This window comes from Schistocerca piceifrons, chromosome 8 (genome assembly GCF_021461385.2).
Source record: "Schistocerca piceifrons isolate TAMUIC-IGC-003096 chromosome 8, iqSchPice1.1, whole genome shotgun sequence".
NCBI lineage: Eukaryota > Metazoa > Arthropoda > Insecta > Orthoptera > Acrididae > Schistocerca > Schistocerca piceifrons.
In genome coordinates this window covers 63177822-63193105 of record NC_060145.1, presented here as the reverse complement: position 1 = coordinate 63193105, position 15284 = coordinate 63177822, and the positions used below count along the sequence as shown (strand labels likewise).

Here is a 15284-nt window from a genome sequence, read left to right as displayed (position 1 = left end):
GTCAATAAGATTACGACTACTAATTTAACAAGAAATCTCGCCATTCCGAAACTACGTAAAATTTAATGAAAACAAAATACGATTCCCTTCACCAAAATAAATTACTAATAAATTTAATACTCAACGCGCCTTCTGGCTGCTTTTTACAAAATCAAGCTCACTTGGACATACGCCACAATTTCCTCTACTGTATAACAACTTTCTCACGCATACCTTTCCATAGTTTTAATAAAATATCACATTCTCACTTTATTTTTGTCCTCCATGCACTCTCTTAATGTGTCCAAAACACTCACACAACCAAAACACGATGAAATAATTATTTTCCAAAGTACTTTTATTTACGTCAGAAATCTGTGGTAATGAAACTAAAGAAAAATCCAGAAAATTAGATTATATGACTATATCCTCTTGGTTGTAGTTTCAGTTAATACTATAGATAAATGTATTACAGTGCCTATCTCAAGTTTCACAAGGCCAGCACGGTTATTATCTGTTTTAGGTAAAAATTTATAACTTCGAAAGTACTGAAGTTACTGATTTGAAATTTGAACTATATGTTTGTGCAAACGATAGAATTTGGTATACTAATTATGAAAAAGATCGATTAATATTCAGTGGTACGTATTCAGATTCATTCAGAGTATGTGTAACGTGAAACTTTCTGACAGATTAAAACTGTGTGCCGAGCCGAGACTCGAACACGGGACCTTTGCCTTTCGCGGGCAAGCGCTCTACCAACTGAGCTCCCCAAGCATGACTCACGCCCCGTCCTTACAGCTTTACTTCCGCCAGTATCTCATCTCCTACCTTCCAAACTTTGAAGAAGCTCTCCTGCGAACCTTGCAGAACTAGCATTCCTAATGGCTCTGAGCACTATGCGACTTAACTTCTGAGGTCATCAGAACTACTTAAACCTAACTAACCTAAGGACATCATACACATCCATGCCCGAGGCAGATTCGAACCTGTGACCGTAGCGGTCGCTCGGCTCCAGACTGTAGCGCCTAGAATCGCACGGCCACTCCGGCCGGCAACTAGCATTCCTGAAAGAAAGGATATTGCGGAGACATGGCTTACCCACAGCCTGGGGGATGTTTCCATAATGAGATTTTCACTCTGCAGCGGAGTGTGCTCTGATATGAAACTTCCTGGCAGATTAAAACTGTGTGCCGGGCCGAGACTCGGGAAATACGGAAGCGTCCGATCCCACCCGTCTGCTTTGACCCATGACGTCACAAATATGGCGGAAACAAAAACAAACACACACACTTTCCACAAGAAGCCCAATGACACTAACGGGACAAGCGCTGGAAATGGGGTGTTTTGGGTGGGGGCGAACTAAATATAAACAAATTTAGACGCCTTGCGTAGCTACAACGTGTAAGTGAAGACAGCCATCGTAACCCCTGCAACCCATAGAAGATAAAGATGCTTCAGTAGCTGATTAGTGTTTTTTGTCTTTAAAAAAAAATCTCACGAGATAGAACGAACAGATCAGAAAAGTAAATAAGATAAAACGGAACTGGAGACAGCCACACTCAAACCAAACTCCGCGCCGTCATGACGTCACACACGACAACACCCTTACGTCACGGGTCAAAGCCGACGCTTGGGATCGGACGCTTCTGTCGACCCGAGACTCGAACTCGGGACCTTGGAAGGTAGGGGACGAGGTACTGGCAGAAGTGAGGCTGTGTGAACGGAGAATGCGTCATGCTTGGGTAGCTCAGTTGGTAGAGCGCTTGCCCGCGAAAGGCAGAGGTCCCGAGTTCGAGTCTCGGTCCGGCACACAGTTTTAATCTGACAGGAAGTTTCATATCAGCACACACTCCGCTGCAGAGTGAAAATCTCATTCTGGATTCTGTGTGTAACGTGTTGCACGCAGCCTTAGTCACGTACACGGCTCGCTCGGCCGAGTAGTCACAGTGTCAGCTCCGCCAGCGTGAGAATCAAAATCTGCTCTCCTCTCGACTCCACGGCAAGCTACGCTTCCAATGCAAGGTGAGAACAATTCGCTGCGTTACAAGCCTCATGCGGCTTTTATTTATTTATTTATTTATTTATTTGTTTATTACCGTTAGATATCAACAAAAAGGAACTGTTATAGTGCTTGATTGAGAGCAGTCTGCTCTCTAGATGCTGTTGTAAACCGTACACTGGCTGAGCAAAGGTATCCGGACACCTATTAGTGGACATTATTACGCGCCCACGCTTTGCCTTTATGAAAGCTTGAACTCTGCTGAGTAGGCATTCAATGATGTGTCTGAATGTCTGTAGAGGAATGGCAGCCATATCTTACCCAGGAGCCGGAAACAGAGAAGGTAATGATATCGGAAGTTCGGGGTCTAGATCGAAGTTGACGTTCTTACTCATCCGAGACGTGTTCGTTTGGATTCAGTTCGGGACTCTCGGTCAGACCAGTCCATTGTCTCACAGATACTGGTTAATAGCACAGCATATTGTAATCCTGATACAGTCATCCCCTCCAAACTGTTCCTCTGCTGTACTCTGTACACAACGCTGTAAAATGTGATGACATGCTTCCGCATTCGCGTTTTGGTAGGCGCAGTCCAGGGAGAAGCCCCATACCGTGACAGCCCCTCCTCGGTACTTCACTGTCGGCGCTGCAAATGATAGCAGGTGAAATTCTCCAGACATTCCCCAAACGCAAACCCTTCTATAGGATTGCCACAGGTTCATTACTCCAGATTACGCATTTCCACTAATCTACTGTCCAGTGGCGTCGCTTTTCACACCGCCTCAAGTTTCGACTATACTGACTACGGAAGAGTGTGTGTTACGAGGAGCTCCTCGACCTCGCAACTCGCCACGCACAGTCACTGTACTAACCGCACTGCTGACAGTGATTCCTTTCACAGATTTCGTGCGACTTTTTGGAACCACCCTCCGCAGTGATCGACGGTCCCTGTCAGTCGGTAGATGAGATCCGCCTGCTCTCGGTTTGTTTCTTCGCGTTTCAACTTGACATTCGCATCACCTACAGTCGACTTGGTGGCTTTAGGGAGGTTGGAATGTCCTTGATGGTTAGATCCAATGACTGGCCCACGTTGGAAGTCACTGAGCAGGCCTGACTGATCCATTACGCTGATAACGCAGTACTCGTCACCTACTTTTATACTGGCTGGTGTGCCTCTAATGGCATGTGGTAAACACTTCCACTTACCTAGGGAAATACGCATACTTTTGATGAGATATATGCCTGAGCAACAAGGTATAGGAAGTAAAGTCGTAACGAGAAACGAAATCACGGTAACAGTTATTTATTTCATGTCGGTCTAAACTAGACTGACAAGCTGGCTGTGCACAGTCTTCTATCTAGCAGTCTTTCTTTCCAGTTCTGAGGAAGCAAATGCCCTCCCCCTTCTCCCCTCCCCTCTCCCCTTGTATATCCACAGAGCTTCAATATTTGGGATATTCTTGAAGCTGAAGAAGCACAGCTGTTCTTCGCTCTGTGTGGCCCCTCAAGCTTGCTTCCCACCTCATGTCTCCGGCCATCCTGATTTAGGTTTTCCGTGATTTCCCTAAATCGTTTCAGGCAAATGCCGGGATGGTTCCTTTGAAAGGGCACGGCCGATTTCCTTCCCAATCCTTCTCTAACCCGAGCTTACGCTCCGTCTCTAATGACCTCGTTGTCGACGGGACGTTAAACACTAACCACCACCACCCACCTCATGTCCTGGCCGAAAAAGTTACGCGACCAACCCGCTAAACGCAGCCATAGTCAGTTCTTTTAAGAATCTTGTCAAATGGAGAGGAGAATCCGCCTTATGCAAGAGACCGTTTAATCGTTTTGATTTCACCCATGTTTTATTGCTTTATGTGATACCTTCAGTGGGTTTATTTGCCTATTTTCTTTCTCAGATGAAGCTGTTAGTTGCGTATACTGCAGCTTTACTCCCTCTATCCTTGTCTAACAAAGAATGCATGTGTATCTAAAACAGCAAAAGAAATTAGCGAGTAAACATGACTCAAGCAAGGAGAAAAAAAGCATAACATTAAAAACCATGAGAAGCTGTAGTTTGTGTAGGAGATGGAAGCTCCCAGTATACAGAACTGACAGCTTAATCTGAGATTAAAAATAGACAAATAAAGCCAGTAAAAATAGCATAAATGTGCTCAAACATGTCTGTAAAACGGTGTACTGCATATGGTGGAATTCGTCTCCATTTTTTGTTAACAAACACGAAAATAAGAAGAACTGCAACATCCAGAAGAAGATTAAATCTTGTCAATGGAAAAACGAGTAAGATGTGTGGGAAACGCCACCGCCATTTCCCGGAAGAAGCAGAGAGATCTTGGTGCGAAACTGCCCATCCTATAGTGAAGAAAACGAGAGCTCTCCATGAAGGTAAAATGTGCATTATTTGTAGGAAAGCGTGACGGTGTTAAGGTGATGTAATTGTATTGCGTGGTTGTCGCATAGCAGAATCGGCGTGTGGCCGCTTGGCCTCCGCTAAACCACTGGAGAAATGCATTGCGTCGTCGGAAAAACAATAAAAGAAAATGCTGAGTCAGCCGTCAGCGGAACTTGACCTGCAAAGTTACAAATATGTGAAGTGACGCCTTCACCTTTCAATTGACCTTCGATCTGCAACAGAAATGGAGTACAGCACATCAATTTGCCTGCAGTTTCGGCTGAAGAGCTATGCACAGACACACACTCACAATTTTCCAGTTCTGGAAACTGATACATCTATTTGTCAGCTTCAGGGACACCAAATTCTTGGGGATAAGATTGTCTCTCGTTTTATTAGCTTTACCTAGGCTCAACTGCCATCCGTTCCTTGAGATATTACACTCGTCACCTGGCGGAGTAATCACTCAGTTGCCAGCAGTCATGTGATTCGCTGTGGCAGAAATGTCACACGACTTGTTCCATGTGCGGAGTATCTGATAATGACTACAAGAACTCAAAAGGTATATGATGATCAGTGAATGTCCGCCGCTCCTTGTTCTTCAACAACTTGGTCAGAGGCAATTGCCAGTCCCAGTCCCCAGTCGTTTCCCTGTACCAATTCAGAGGGAAGATGCGACCGGTCAGTATGAGTTTAAAATATACGAGGGCTGTCCAGAAAGTAAGTTACGATTGATCGCGAAATGAAAATCACAGAGAAAATCAGAAATGTTTCATTTGTAACCGTTAGCTACGCCTTTCAGCTACCTCTCTACGTAGTCGCCGTTCTGACTCAGACATTCGTCGTAGCGTTGTACCAACTTTCCAGTACCCTCATCATAGAAGGCAGCCGCCAGTGCTTTCCGCCAATTCTCTACGCTGGCCTAAAGGTCGTTATCTGTGCCAAAATGTTGTTTTCATAGCCAGCGGTTCGTTTGAGCAGAGATGAAACTCAGTGGGAGTCAATTACGGGCTGTATTGTGGGTAACCAAACATTTCCAATTGAAACGATGCAGGAACATCTTCGTTGCCCCTGCAGAATGAGGCTGAGAATTGTCTTGAAGAAGAAACCGCACGACAGTTATGTAATGTTGGTTGCATAGCTTCAGGGGAAAATTCTCACCAGGCCCTCGTACTTGGCGGGAGACACTATTTTCTGTAACATCTTTACGCGCTCACTAAGAGCTCAGGAATGAAAAGAGCGACATAATTCTACCTAGAGTCATACTAGAGACACTGCCCAACACATCTTTGCAAAGCTTTATCGGATTTTCATAGTCGTTTCCATTTCGCGACCGATCGTAACTTACTTTCTGGACAGCCCTCGTATATGGGACCATTTACCGAATCCAACGCAGACTTGGATTGTGTGAAGTGACCTAGGTTTAATGTTCATAAGTGAAATTCTACTTCATATGGCTCTTCTTTATTGATAGTTCTTGATGCACAGGGTTTTGACAGCTGAACTCCTTAGGTACTATTGAAATAAATCTATGCGGCGAGTTCAGTACGTAATGTAACACATTTTTTTCTGAAAGCAGGTTGGTTTCATTCAGGATCCAATACACCATATTATTCCCACTCTTTTAGCAACAAAAGCCTATTTTTCAACGTCATCTCCTTTCAATGAGACGTCCTTACGCCACCTCATTGGGGGGGGGGGGGGGGCGTGTATGCCGGCGTGGTACCATTCTACCGGTCGACATCGACATCGGAGCCGACGTCTCGCTGCGTCAGTAACCTCCCCAACACCCACGTACTGCTTCTCGCGGAGTGCACCCTTCATTGCACCAAAGAGGTGGAAGTCGGAAGACGCGGGATCCGGACTGTGCTGTGGGTGAGGAAGAACAGTGCAGTGAAGCTTTCTGGTCTGCTCCCCAGTGCACACACTTGTGTGAGGCCGAGGCCATGCGTCGACTTGGAGAAAGAGAAGCATTTTTTTGGCAACGAACACGATGAAATCGTTTCTTCAGTTTCCTGAGGGTAGCACAATACTCCTCACAGTTTATCGTTGCTCCACGAGCGAGGTCATCAAACAGAATAACCCCTTCAGAGTCTCGGAAGACCGTCGCTATGACTTTACTGGCTGAGAGGAAGGTTTCCACCTTTGTCTTCGAAGGAGAGGTGACGTGGCGCCACTGCATGAATTGCAGTTTTGCTTCCGGTTCGAAGTGGTGAACCCATGTTTCATCATCTGTGACGATGTCAGACAAAAAATTGTCACGATCATCCTCGCAAGGCACAAGCAACTTGTAACGTCTCTTCGCAAAACACATATTATATGTGGTAAAAAAGCCGGCCGAAGTGGTCGTGCGGTTAAAGGCGCTGCAGTCTGGAACCGCGCGACCGCTACGGTCGCAGGTTCCAATCCTCCCTCGGGCATGGATGTTTGTGATGTCCTTAGGTTAGTTAGGTTTAACTAGTTCTAAGTTCTAGGGGACTAATGACCTCAGCAGTTGAGTCCCATAGTGCTCAGAGCCATTTTTTTGTGGTAAAAAAAAGGAGGAAAGAATAATTGAACTGGATGATTGTAACTGCGTGGACAACGATTGTGTGAACTTTATGTAATAAAGAGAAAGCATTAACTGACATATTTTGTTCTTGTATAGAATTATGTACCGATATTTTTTTAAATGGTTCCAATGGCTCTGAGCACTATGAGACTTAACTGCTGTGGTCATCAGTCCCCTAGAACTTAGAACTACTTACACCTAACTAAGGACATCACACACATCCATGCTCGAGGCAGGATTCGAACCTGCGACCGTAGCGGCGGCATGGCTACAGACTGTAGCGCCTAGAACCGCTCGGCCACTCTGGCCGGCAAAGATAATATCTGTGTCGGCGAGTACTGAAACCGGCACAGACGATACTTATTAAATATCAAACAAAGATGAGAATATGTGACAAGAAGTATAAATAGTAGGGACCGAACATTAATTTCTCTGTCGTCTTCTTGGAGTTACGTGAGTAGGAAGAGCCTGTGACGTTGTACGCTTGCGTAGCATTCTTTTTTCAAGATTGAGAGACGTACGCCATTAAGTACTGATTTGTAAAGGTGTGTAATAATTTAATCTGTTTAAATGTTCTGAATAGAGTTACTTAGTGAAAACTTGCATTATGATTTGTAATAAGCTTCCCTGGTATTTTATCCCATCCTTTTAAGACATTTTCAGCTATTTAAATATTATTCGTGGTGCAGAGCTGCGCTACGAACGAACGAGCCGCTGCCGCGGCGCATTCAAACTGCATTAAATGAAACCAATCATACGGCAAAGAAGCGGACAGGTAATAGTGAACTAAAATTATTTCTTTCAGCTTTCGGAATTGCAGGGCAGAGCAGCAGATTTTATGATTTGTTTTACAGGTGGACGCGGGCTGCCGATGATACCTTATTATTAGTGCAAAAAGGTAATTTACCTTCATAACATAAAAGAAATCTTGTTGTGCGTAGTTTTGGTCTGGCAAACATTATAGTAAAAACATCTTTTTCTCTGATAATAGTCTCATGTTCTCGTATTAGTCGTGGTACTTATTGGTGTTTTACTGTTAACAAAAATCCACTGCAAAAGTTTGATGCTGAACAAACATTGCGTACTGTAACATCAGTATTGATAACGAAATAATTTTCAGTAACCTTTTCAATAACTCTAAAGTAAGGAAGATATGTTGAACTTTATGGCGAGTTAGAGTAACGAAAAAAAAATGTTCCATTAATAGAAAGCCAGATCCAGAATAATAACATAATATAATTTGTTTTGTTGAAAATTAATGATCCAAAGAAAGTCACAGCACAGTATCCCTAAAAAGTATTTCGGGGCTCTTTTCATAGCAACATATTTTATCTCATATATTAGTTGTTACGCGAGCAATAATAAAACAAAGCAGAGAGCCAGCGAAAAACTGCGCACCGTTAATCCATAGTTGCTCTTTATGGTCTTCTGCTGGGCGGCAAAGGGTCCCAGTGGGCCCACACCATCGAGTTCGCCAACTGGGGGACGAGTGTATCAGCACTACCAATAGAGGCGTCCAGTTGGGCAACGAGGTGTTTGGTTGAATGCATCGATCACCTCGAATGAGAGTGTCCGCACGTTCCAACTCTGCAGGAGTCACAGCTGTGTGCGGCCGGCCGGCACGTGGGAGGTCGGACGTGATTGCGCGACAGTGTTGCGATGATGACAGACGCTTCACCGCCCCTTTGTTCACGGGCAGGTCTCCGTAGATATTCTCCAGGTGCCTATGGATATCTACGATGCTCTGGTTTTCCGCCAAAAGAAACCCAATGAGAGCTCGGCGCCTCGAACGCATCCGTTACAGACGCCATTTTGAACGCTACGTGTAGCGCCGCCAGCTACAGCTATAGGACCCTCGTGAAACTGGAGGGGTTGAAGCGGGAATATTTCACACAAATTCCGCATTTCTTAACCGAAATTAGCTGAGAGAAGAAAAAAAACATGTTTCATTACATATTGAACGCCCCCCTTACGTAGTTTAATCACACTTCCGTGATGGAAATCCAAGAGCATACGTGGTCTTTGACAGACGTACGTGAAATGCTACTCGTAACGAGAGATGCTGAAACGAAATGCCAATGTAGTGAGTGTAAAGAGCTCGGTAGTCCGAGATATTCCTGTCGTTCCGCAGCTACTCACAAGGGAACATCCCCATCGCACCCCCGTCAGATTTAGTTATAAGTTGGCACAGTGGATAGGCCTTGAAAAACTGAACACAGATCAATCGAGAAAACAGGAAGAAGTTGTGTGAAACTATGAAAAAAGAAAAAAGCAAAATATACAAACTGAGTATTTCATGCGCAAGCTAAGCAAGATCAAGGAGAATGTGAACTCAGGAGCGCCGTGGTCCCGTGGTTAGCGTGAGCAGCTGCGGAATAAGAGGTCCTTGCTTCAAGTCTTCCCTCGAGTGAAAAGTTTAATTTTTTATTTTCGTCACTTTTTGGGAGTGCTTATCACATCCACAAGAAAAACTAAATCGGGCAAGGTAGAAGAATCTTTTTACCCATTCGCCAAGTGTACAAGTGAGGTGGGTCGACAACATATTCCTGTCATGTGACGCACATGCCGTCACCAGTGTCGTATAGAATATATCAGATGTGTTTTCCTATGACCTTGCGATCAAATGTTTTCGGTTCCCATTGGAGAGGCACATCCTTTCGTCTACTAATCGCACGGTTTTGCGGTTCGGTCGCAAAACACAGACACTAAACTTATTACAGTGAACAGAGACATCAACGAACAAATGGACAGATCATAACTTTGCGAAAATAAAGAAAGTAAGCTTTTCACTCGAGGGAAGACTTGAACCAAGGACCTCAGTAACTCACGCTAACCACGGGACGACGACGCTCCTGAGCTCACAGTAACCTTGATGTTGCCTATCTTGCGCATGGACTACCCAGTTTGTATATTTTGTTTATTTTTTTTCATAGTTCCATACAACTTCTTCATGTTTTCTCGATTGATCTGTGTTCAGTTTTTCAAGGCCTATCCTCTGTGCCAACTTATAACTAAATCTGTGGGGGGTGCGATGGATAAGTTCCCTTGTCAGAGTAGACGTCCGGCAGCCGAGCACCGCACACGGACACACACGTGGATAGGACACTTAAAAGAGGTGGCTTCCAGCGCCTAATCTACACTCCTGGAAATTGAAATAAGAACACCGTGAATTCATTGTCCCAGGAAGGGGAAACTTTATTGACACATTCCTGGGGTCAGATACATCACATGATCACACTGACAGAACCACAGGCACATAGACACAGGCAACAGAGCATGCACAATGTCGGCACTAGTACAGTGTATATCCACCTTTCGCAGCAACGCAGGCTGTTATTCTCCCATGGAGACGATCGTAGAGATGCTGGATGTAGTCCTGTGGAACGGCTTGCCATGCCATTTCCACCTGGCGCCTCAGTTGGACCAGCGTTCGTGCTGGACGTGCAGACCGCGTGAGACGACGCTTCATCCAGTCCCAAACATGCTCAATGGGGGACAGATCCGGAGATCTTGCTGGCCAGGGTAGTTGACTTACACCTTCTAGAGCACGTTGGGTGGCACGGGATACATGCGGACGTGCATTGTCCTGTTGGAACAGCAAGTTCCCTTGCCGGTCTAGGAATGGTAGAACGATGGGTTCGATGACGGTTTGGATGTACCGTGTACTATTCAGTGTCCCCTCGACGATCACCAGTGGTGTACGGCCAGTGTAGGAGATCGCTCCCCACACCACGATGCCGGGTGTTGGCCCTGTGTGCCTCGGTCGTATGCAGTCCTGATTGTGGCGCTCACCTGCACGGCGCCAAACACGCATACGACCATCATTGGCACCAAGGCAGAAGCGACTCTCATCGCTGAAGACGACACGTCTCCATTCGTCCCTCCATTCACGCCTGTCGCGACACCACTGGAGGCGGGCTGCACGATGTTGGGGCGTGAGCGGAAGACGGCCTAACGGTGTGCGGGACCGTAGCCCAGCTTCATGGAGACGGTTGCGAATGGTCCTCGCCGATACCCCAGGAGCAACAGTGTCCCTAATTTGCTGGGAAGTGGCGGTGCGGTCCCCTACGGCACTGCGTAGGATCCTACGGTCTTGGCGTGCATCCGTGCGTCGCTGCGGTCCGGTCCCAGGTCGACGGGCACGTGCACCTTCCGCCGACCACTGGCGACAACATCGATGTACTGTGGAGACCTCACGCCCCACGTGTTGAGCAATTCGGCGGTACGTCCACCCGGCCTCCCGCATGCCCACTATACGCCCTCGCTCAAAGTCCGTCAACTGCACATACGGTTCACGTCCACGCTGTCGCGGCATGCTACCAGTGTTAAAGACTGCGATGGAGCTCCGTATGCCACGGCAAACTGGCTGACACTGACGGCGGCGGTGCACAAATGCTGCGCAGCTAGCGCCATTCGACGGCCAACACCGCGGTTCCTGATGTGTCCGCTGTGCCGTGCGTGTGATGATTGCTTGTACAGCCCTCTCGCAGTGTCCGGAGCAAGTATGGTGGGTCTGACACACCGGTGTCAATGTGTTCTTTTTTCCATTTCCAGGAGTGTATTTACGTCTCACGTTGCATTTACCGTCCTAGTCCAGCCAACGGTCCGCACTCAGCGCTACCACTTTGGGGGCAGTGGTACTGAGGGCCGTTTTAATTATTTACAGGTACGTACGTGCCCGTCCTGCAGTGAGGGTCCTGTGAAACACTCCGTGCTGTTGTCGGCTGGAAACCCACCCACCCAGCCCGCCCCTGCCTCACAGCCTGGTGATGCGCCTCCAAACAGCCGGAGCGTACGTCTGGTCGTGTAAACGCAGAGCCCGTGTCCGCGCTGCGGGCGCCTCTGTGGCTGTTTGCGCAGCAAACGAGACCTGGCGGCGCTCCGCGGCTAGCAATTACCGCGTCCGGTTTCCGAAACGGTGGGCAGAGCGAAGCAGAGCAGCGTTACACGTTTCACCTGGCAGTTTAGAGTTTCTCTGTACTTGGTTTGCGTTCGCAACCACGCTGTTCGTGCAGCGTTTGAGAGAAAAGGGGGAAAAACTATGTTAGTTGATCAAGATGAGATTGATATGACGGGTTGTACAGACTTCTCGCCTAGTCAAATGTTAACTGAACAATCGAATGTGATAACAACACTACTCAACAGTTATTTTCCATGTGGGATGTAATACATCAATTAGTTGCGTAGATTCCGAATCTAACTTCCGAAATGATCTTGCACGTAATAGTTTTTGAGTATATTTTAATTGTTTAGTTTCAGTATTTCACTGTTAACTATCCTGTTGTTTAGATGTCTAATGTTTCTATTTTTGTTGTTTTGCACAGGAAGATGTACAGACCGTCACTAGATGGCTGCTGTCGTAAAGGCTTTACTCACTTGATGACAAGATACACTGACGTGGCAAAAGTGACGGGATGCCTCCTAATATCGTGTCTGACCTCGTTATGCCCGGCGTGGCGCAGAAACCTGACGTGGCAGGGACTCAACAAGTCCATCCTGAAAGTCTCTTCGGGTTCGCTGCCGGATCCTAAAATCAACTTAACTCGATATTTCGGCGATCCAACTGTTCGCCATCTTCAGGAAAATGCTGCTTCTGCTGATGAGTCCCGCTGAGAACTGACGCCAGGTTGCAAACCGACGTCCTATATAGGCCACCGTTCAGTACACGGTGCATGCGCCGCCCATCACGGTTTCTGCCTTCCAAAACAGGGAGGTGCACCGCCCTTAATGAAACACTGCTGGCAACGATACATCGCAATCAAGGCCGCACCGAAGAACGTTCAGTTTTGATGCGAGATAATACAGGATTCCACGTTTAGCTAAGAGGAAACCCATTGTCTCTGTTGATTAAATTATTAGCCAACCTAATTTCAATTGCCTCTTTATAGACACTGTTCCAAAAACAGGAAATGTTGGCAACCACAACAGTTTCCTCAAATTTCATTTTGTGTCCCTCATTTAGGCAGTGTTCCGCTACCGCCGATTTTTCCGGCTGTTGTAGCCTCGTATGACGGCAATGTTCCACACACCTGTCATGCACTGTGCGAATAGAACGGCCAACGTAAGCTTTCCTACATTGACACGGAATTTTGTACACCCCGGGTTTCTCAAGTTGATTTTAGGATCCGGCCGCAAACCCGAAGAGACTTTCATGACTTATTACGCCGGGAAATCCTACGTAATCAAGTACAACCTGCCTCTGTCGCCGTCCGTAATTGAAAGTGTTGCCGGTGCTGGATTTTGTGCACGAACTGACCTCTCGTTTATGTCCCATGAATGTTCGATGGGATTCACGTCAGGCGATCTGGGTGGCCAAATCATTCACTCGAATTGTCCAGAATGTTCTTCAAACCAATCGCGAGAAACTGTCGCCCGGTGACGTGGCACATTGTAATTCATAAAAATTTCCGTCGTTCCAGAATGAGATTTTCACTCTGCAGCGGAGTGTGCGCTGATATGAAACTTTCTGGCAGATTAAAACGGTGTGCCGGACAGTGACTCGAACTCGGGACCTTTGCGGATCGCAGGCAAGTGCTCTACCATCTGAGCTACCCAAGCACGACTCACGCCCCGTCCTCACAGCTTTAATTCCGCCAGTACCTCGTCTCCTACACCTTCCAAACGTCACAGAAGCTCTCCTGCGAAGCTTGCAGAACTGGCACTCCTGAAAGAAAGGATATTGCGGAGACATGGCCTAGCCACAGCCTGGGGGAATGTTTCCAGAATGAGATTTTCACTCTGCAGCGGAGTGTGCGCTGATATGAAACTTTCTGGCAGATTAAAACTGTGTGCCGGGCCGAGACTCGAACTCGGGACCTTGGAAGGTAGGGGACGAGGTACTGGCAGAAGTGAAGCTGTGAGGACGGAGCGTGAGTCATGCTTGGGGAGCTCAGTTGGTAGAGCGCTTGCCCGCGAAAGGCAAAGGTCCCGTGTTCGAGTCTGGGTCCAGCACACAGTTTTAATCTGCCAGGAAGTTTCATTTCCGTCGTTGTTTGGGAACATGAAGTCCGCGAATGACTGCAGATGGTCTCCAAGTAGCCGAACGTACCCATTCCAGTCAATTATAGGTTCAAATGGCTCTGAGCACTATGCTACTTAACTTCTGAGGTCATCAGTCGCCTAGAACTTACAACTAATTAAACCTAAGTAACCTAAGGACATCACACACATCCATGCCCGAGGCAGGATTCGAACCTGCGACCGTAGCGGTCGCTCGGTTCCAGATTGTAGCGCCTAGAACCGCACGGCCAATCCGGCCGGCCAATTATAGTTTCAGTTGGACCAGAGGAGCCAGTCCGTTACATGTAAACACGGCCTACACCGTCGCTGAGCCACCACCAGCTTGCTCAGTGCCTTATGGACACCTTGAGCCCATGGTTCCGCGGGGGCTGCGCCATACTCCAACAGAACCATCAGCTCTTACCAACTGAAATCGGGACTCATCTGAGCAGGCCATGGGTTCCCAGTCGGGTAGGGTGCAACCGCTATGGTCAAGAGCCCCGGAGAGGCGCTGCAGGCGATGTCGTGCTGATAGCAAAGGCACTCGCGTCGGTCGTCTGCTGCCATAGCCAATTTACGCCAAATTTTGCCGCACTGCCCTAATTATACGCTCGTCGTATGTCCCGCATCCACTTATGCGGTTATTTCACACAGGGTCGCTTGTCTGTTAGCAGTAACAATTCCACGCAAACGCCGCTGCTCTGGGTCGTTACGTGAAGCCCTTCGGCCACTGCGTTGTCCGTGGTGAGGGGTAGCGCCTGAAATTTGGTATTCTCGGTACACGCTTAACACCGTGGGTCTCGGAATATTTAATTCCCTAACGACTTCCGAAATGTAATGTTCGATGAGTCTACTACCTCCAATTACCATTTCGAGTTCAAAGTCTGTTAATTCCCGTGGTGCGGCCACAATGACATCGGAATCCTTTTCACCTGAATTTCATGAGCACAAATGACAGGTCCTCCAATCAGCTGTCCTTTTATACCATTTTCACGCAATACTACCGCCGACTCTGCATGTGCATATCGCTATCCCATGACTTATTCACCTCAGTGTAATCCGTAGTGCGAAAGAGTCTATATGATCTAATGCATGTTGAAACACGGATGCCGGCCGGAGTGGCCGAGTGGTTCTAGCCGCTACAGTCTGGAACCGCGTGACCGCTACGATCGCAGGTTCGCATCCTGCCTCGGGCATGGATGTGTGTGCTGTCCTTACGTTAGTTAGGTTTAAGTAGTTCTAAGTTCTAGGGGACAGATGACCTCAGCAGTCAAGTCCCATAGTGCTCAGAGCCATTCGAACCATTTTTTTGAAACACGGATGGTGTAATTCGCATCATACTTACCTCAACCCAA

At 47.2% G+C, this 15284-nt stretch overlaps 1 non-coding gene across 1 annotated transcript; it reads left to right on the top strand.

The window, feature by feature from the left end:
• The first annotated feature begins 1717 nt into the window (after positions 1-1717).
• Positions 1718-1792, top strand: Trnas-cga. The gene has a single exon. It is a non-coding gene; the product is annotated as a tRNA-Ser (tRNA).
• Positions 1793-15284: the final 13492 nt, after the last annotated feature.